This window comes from Amblyomma mixtum, chromosome 2, assembly GCF_055824585.1.
Source record: "Amblyomma mixtum isolate Tamu chromosome 2, ASM5582458v1, whole genome shotgun sequence".
In the NCBI taxonomy this organism is placed as follows: Eukaryota; Metazoa; Arthropoda; class Arachnida; order Ixodida; family Ixodidae; genus Amblyomma; species Amblyomma mixtum.
Genome location: NC_143013.1, coordinates 34976332 through 34982331, shown reverse-complemented (window position 1 = coordinate 34982331; position 6000 = coordinate 34976332). Strand labels below are relative to the sequence as shown.

The 6000-nt window shown below is 46.8% G+C and overlaps 1 protein-coding gene across 1 annotated transcript in view; it reads left to right on the top strand.

Moving 5' to 3' along the window:
- Positions 1-3837: 3837 nt before the first annotated feature.
- The window catches only part of LOC149358957 (cubilin-like), a 250411-nt gene continuing 248248 nt past the window's right edge, over positions 3838-6000 (top strand). Inside the window, exon 1 of the mRNA XM_089571125.1 lies at positions 3838-4168. The gene's annotated coding sequence lies outside the window, so the exon portion shown is untranslated. The remainder of the gene's footprint in view (positions 4169-6000) is intronic.

The following is a 6000-nucleotide window of genomic DNA, read 5'->3' as shown; positions in this document are numbered from 1 at the left end:
GACCATCATTGAGAAACCGCAGAGAGAGCGCAGGGTGTGCAGTAGACCAACTGTATATGTCATTCTGTATGTGCAAGCTCGACGAACAGACAGACGCGCCGTTAAAAGAGAGCGTAATGTGTTTCGGTTTGGTTTTAGTTCAGGGTTTGTGAGGCGGGCTCCATTCTTTTGGTGTGTGCTTCCGTCAGCTGTGTCGGCTATTTTAGCTCCATGCTAATGTTTTTTTTTTTGGCGCACGTCTTGTCTGTACCGTTGCCACATCTCTGTACCTACAATCCAGATTTTGGAGCTGCCTGAAATCGTTGTCAAAACGTGTCGACTATCCTAATCGATCGGTGCGCAGTTTTCTTGCATACTAATTTCATATTGTAACTAATATTATGGGTATCTCAGCCTCAACACCATATAAGTTCCTGCTTAAGTGTCAGTCGCGGTCAATACAGTTCCTTTAGTCAGCTCTGCTGTGAGCGTTAGCTGTGTTAAAGAATTGTCTCCTACCGTCCTAGCATCGCACTCAGCAAATATCTAGACTTAAGAGCGAGCTTGTTGGCAACACATCTTTACAGAACAGCGTGGCAAGAACACGGACAAAGAAGGAGTACGACGACACAAGCGCAGTGTACAAAAAAAAAAAACAGCGCTTGTGTCGTCGTACTCCTTCTTTGTCCGTGTTTTTGCCGCGCTGTTCTATAAAAATGTTTAAAGGCCAGCCAACTCCATGAGGGTAACGCCATAATTTTTTTTTATATTGAAAAACTAAAAATGTCGCATTTTGCGCCACGCCCTGGACGAAAATGAGAAAGTGCACGGAACAAAATAGGCTGCACTTACAGAAATAAATTATTGCCCCTTCGTGCGATGAACTGACATGAAGCTGACTCTATGGGCACCTACACAATCTTTGTGAACCTATCCACATGACAAACACTGTATCGGGAGGTAACCCGGAGTGTTTTGTTCCACAGCCCTCTACAGACTACGCGGTTCTACAGTCGAACTTTAGATGTAGCCTGTCTAGCTGATCCTTTTGAATCTCTTGCCTTCGTTATGTTTTTCTGTTTAGCTTCACTGTTTCGGCTATTTCGCTTCATCTCTGTAAAACGGACTTGAGATTTCGTTTGGTTCGTAGTACGTGAACACGAGATTTTTGACATGATTGTCGGTCAGACCGAAGAGAGCTTGCTTGCTCCTTTGTCAGAATGTGCTGTACTAGTAACCACCCTTGCTGGTCGGATAGATCGCACCACTTAGGTTGCAAACAAACACTATGCAGTTTCTGCCCTTTACATTCCCTCGTTCTATTTGCTGCACTGTGGGTTGCGCCTTTAGGGACACCGGGACATTTGATGGTACCTGATCTGCTTGATGCTCTCCAGAACTTTATTCACGTCTTCTTCGCGTCAGCTGACAATCAATGATTTCCCGTTTGTACGTTCGGACCGCTCAGGACAGGAGAGAACAAGGGCAAAACTTCAAAGCAAGCAATAAAATCATCGTTAGCTTATAGCCCTGCAAGAACGCCACCATGCGTAGCCTGCTGCTCATATAATAAACTGCGAAGAACAGGAGGCGAAAATGTTCTTAAATTTTGCATGAGATAACGAAACACAATAAACAAATGCATAATTTAGTCTAGGGCGCTTTGTCGGTTGACTGCGTACTACCGAAAAATGTGGCATGCAGAAATTCGTGGCGTTTCGACCGCTTTCTCGTTCCCAAGGCTCACTTTCCTCTCTTTTTCTCTACTTGAAAAATAAAAATATTGTCAGCTTTAGGAGGAGTTTTAACCAGTCATGCCAGCTGAATATATAAAAATCTGATTGCGCGTTCAAAAGTTAGATGGCTCCTAGAACCGGAATGTCGCGTTTTACCCCGCTCTACCTTAACCATACCGTTGGCGCTGTGAGACATTTTCAAGTGACGTTATCACGTGTGTGGCCGACGTCCTGTTCTTCATTCCTTTATGACTATACTCCACCGTGTTTACGACTCTGCTTCAGAGCTGTCACGTGACCCCTTCTCTCCTTGTCCTATTTTTTCTTTTTCTCATGTTTGGTGCTGACATCGTTACAGTATTTTCTTGTCTCGTCCATGCCTCCCAGCCCCCTCTTTTTGCCATTTGGTGTTTTCACGTTACGACACCAGCACTTATTCTTTTTCTTTATGTCTGTAACCGCCAAATCTGCCTCGTTTGTTGATGTATTACGAACATATATTTGCTTAACTCACTAAAACCATGCAGCCTAGGGCAAGTTATAGCCGGCGTCACCGTATCTAGACCAAGGTATACGCAGCTGATCGCAAGTGAGAACCATTCGACTTTCTGAGTGTTTGGCTTCGACCATTCACAATATGATACATCAAGGGTTAACCAAAGAGTGCCATGGAAGGCTAGAGAAGGCTTCGGCCAATCACCGAGACAAACTCACAGAAAAGTGGTGATCATGTCAAAGCGGTTCGGGGTTAGTCAGATGCACACGTTCGCTCTGAGAGCATTCATGATTGGCCGCATCACTCTAATGGTGATTGGTTGGAGCCAAAGATCATTGTGCAATCACGAACCATATACGCGTGAGGATCGCCGTGACTGGCCGACGTCCACTCTAGCTTTGCTCCACCCTGCGCGCTATTTTGCGAGATGTAGCAAGCGTGTAGACCGCATTGCGTACAGCGCATTTGCGCGTACGTACTCCGTATATGGGTTTCTCTCAGAGCTCGACGCGTACGGCCAACGCGGTAATCCTTTACCGCACACCGTCGTGCCACCGCGTGCTACATAAGTAATCAGCCTAGGATGCTGCTTCGCTGAGCACGTTGGGCGGACGGTTGGGAACGCTTTGTTTTCCGCCTTCGTGTGTGAAACACAGCTGGTCGTAAATTTTTCATGCTCCGAGGAAGCGATCCCAGATCACTATGCCTTCCCTTTTTTTTTTACAGTGAAGAATTTACAACGCGCGCCATGCGCTGCCGAAACACAGGACGCAATTTTAACGTTATTCACTGGTTTTAAGGAAGTTCCTAGTGGTGAGCAACTTTACGAGAAAAAGAAAACGAAAAAAATTGTAATGTAATATAACTAAAAGCACTGGTGAAATTCTATATAAACTGTGGCAAATCCTCAAAGGCGTTGAGGAAACTTAAAAAGTGCAAACCATTCATGTGTTCGCTTTTAGTACTTGCTCCTTAGAAAACTATGATAAAGAAAGATCTCTCAATAATTATTGCTTTGCTTTAAATAGCCCAACTTAGCTGCCGCATTTCAAGAGCTACTTCAACTCTTTTGCGATTAGGAAATATGCGCATCAGAATCTTTCCCCATGCTTTCAAAATGACCTTACCACTTCAATGTACTCTGCACCATATCCCACTTACCTGGAGTCAAGCACACCAGAACGGTTGCATGCTGGCGGATCCGAAGATATTATTGAATTAGGAAAACTAGATTATTATAGCGCAGGCTTCGATGAATAGAGCGCCCACTTATGCACCGAGAAACAAAATGGCCGACGTGCCATGCTCTTCCTCTTTGGAGTTCCCTGCACCATCGAGTGCTCTAGAGAGGAGGCGTGATGCGGAGAAGCTGCAGAGCAGGCGCTTGAGAACCTAACGCACACAAAAAGGAAGGAATAAAAAGAGAGAGAAAGAGAGAGAAGAAACCGTATCGAATTGAGTTGGAAGAGATGGGCAGTCGCAGCGCCATCTCTGGAAATAGTTTGGAACCTCTGACGCGGAGAGTACGGCGCGCCCCCTGAAAGCGGAGCAGCGGCGGCGGCGGCATCGCAGGCACTTTGGTACGGCGCTTGACAGCCTGCAAACACAACATGGCCGACGCGTTGATCGCCGTCGCCGGTGGCGGGGCTCCGTGTCAGCGGGACTCGGGAGCGCGTGCTCCCTAACGCCCACGTCTCTCCTCCCGTAGCCGTGGCGACCCATCCGGCGTCTCCGCTCCCGGACGCAGCATCCCCTCAGCAGCGGCCGGGAAGGAGCTAGCCTCCGCCGCCGCAGGATCCGAGGATATCGCCGCACCGTCCGCTGGGCCCCGTGTATGTTGTATGCCGTGCTCCAGAATGCCTTCTCGGCGATCGAAGTCGACTCTCACATGGGCTGCTTCTCAGCTGCAGCTTCTGAATGGATGCGACTGCCGGTCTTGAGTAGGCCTAGGAGAAGGGTGAGTGTCCCGCCGAACCGGCGTGTCTGTCCTACCGGCGACTCCCGAAACGCGCCGGGACTTTTCCTTTTTTTCCTCCGTGGTCCTCGCTCTCCCCAACCGCGAGGAGTCAACGTGGAGCTTGGAGGCGCGCACTGCGACCCCGCCAAAACTAGGGCGGGAGCAGTAGGGCATCCGAAGGCTGGGGAGCATCAGTGTGGGGGGGAATGAATCAAAACGGCTTGGACGGATCTCCTTCTTATCCCTTTGGCATTCCCCGATGCACGGATGGAATAGTGCTTTCTCGAGGCCTGATTATCAGATTATTATCCCGGTATTGCTTTCTGGTTCACAGTATCCATTTTAAAAAATAAATGCTTCCGCACACTTTACTGCAAACTCCCATCCTTTATGTCTCAGTAGGTTATTTGCTCTAACATAACGTGGACTGCCTGCACGCTGGTTAAAGCTTTTATTCCGGTACAGATTTTGAGAGCTCGCTAATGAATTAAACATCGCGTATAACAAACAATCTTCTTGTTCGCCCGTCGGCCAGAAATGCTTCGCATCCTAATGCCCTCGCGACACGTGCACAAATTGACCAACATAAAACTAAATTAGCGCAGCTTAGTCAATGTGCTCGGCTTGTTGCGTGCTCCTGCCGCCTCTCCTCTGAGCCCTTCGAGACCTTGCGGAAAACCCCATGCGGCTCCTCTATTATGCATGTGTCTTGGCGGGAGGAGAATCTTGATGCGCTCGCCTCCACTGCAGGTATGTGCTTCTATTTGCGCTAGTCTTGTGTTTTGCGGTGTCTCGTCGTTTTCGTACGGAGTCAAGTATTCGCGTGACGTGCCTAAGTAGGTTCGATGCTTGTTTTTCCTTACTTTTGTGAGATCTCCCTCTATCTACCTATTTGTTGCTGATGTGGGCATCTGCATCAGCCTGACAGCGATAAAACCAAAAGGGAGCTGTAGCTTTACTGAAATTGTGACTTGTTAATTAGTTTTCGAGAATTTTTTTTTGTTTTACGTTTCTTGATTGTACTTTGAGAGCGTTGTGTTGTTTCTGTGCGGGAACAACGTTTATGCATGAATAAATGTTGTGCTGTCTGTATCTCAGTCTATAATCAGTAGTCGAAGCACCACTTGAAACGTTTTCTGAAATTTCTGAAGCTTGTTAGCGTTTGGTTTAATACTACGCCTCGTTGTCAGTAACTCTGAACAGCCATTTCTTTGAAACCCTATGTCAATAAAATATAAAAATGACAGGTGCTAATGAAGTAAGCTGCTCGCAAAAAATTAGCATGCTAATTGCTAGACCACTTTCATTTAGGATAACCTAGTAATATCTTCCGTGGCAGTTAATAACTGGACAGACATGTTTCGACACCATCCACCATGTTCGAGTCATTCAAGCTGGCGAACTTTCGCTTCTTGTGCTGTTATGTCGTGTTAATCATCTGCATTTAATGTTTTCTTAAAAAAAGCTCAAAGGCGATATTGACACAAGCGTCTTGGAATTTCGAAAGCGCTCACACACTACTCCTGCCACGAATTCTTCCGTAATGCCTGCATGTCTGCTGCGGTTTCGAATGAGTCAAATGCAATCTCTGATGGCTATATATAAAATTGGTTATACTCTGCACATTTTTCTCTCAACTGACTGGCAGTGTGAATACAGCCTTTTGTCAAGTAGCCTTTACGAAAGTTAGCCTGGTCCTTTGGGTGGCTGAAGGCTAAAATTGCCCTTATCTGCAGTTACCTGATCTTCAGCAACTGCTTTCTCCCTTTCCATTGCTTGCAAGGTCTTCTTCTTTACTTCCTCTTTTTTAATGGCGAGATGGCCAGTTCTTC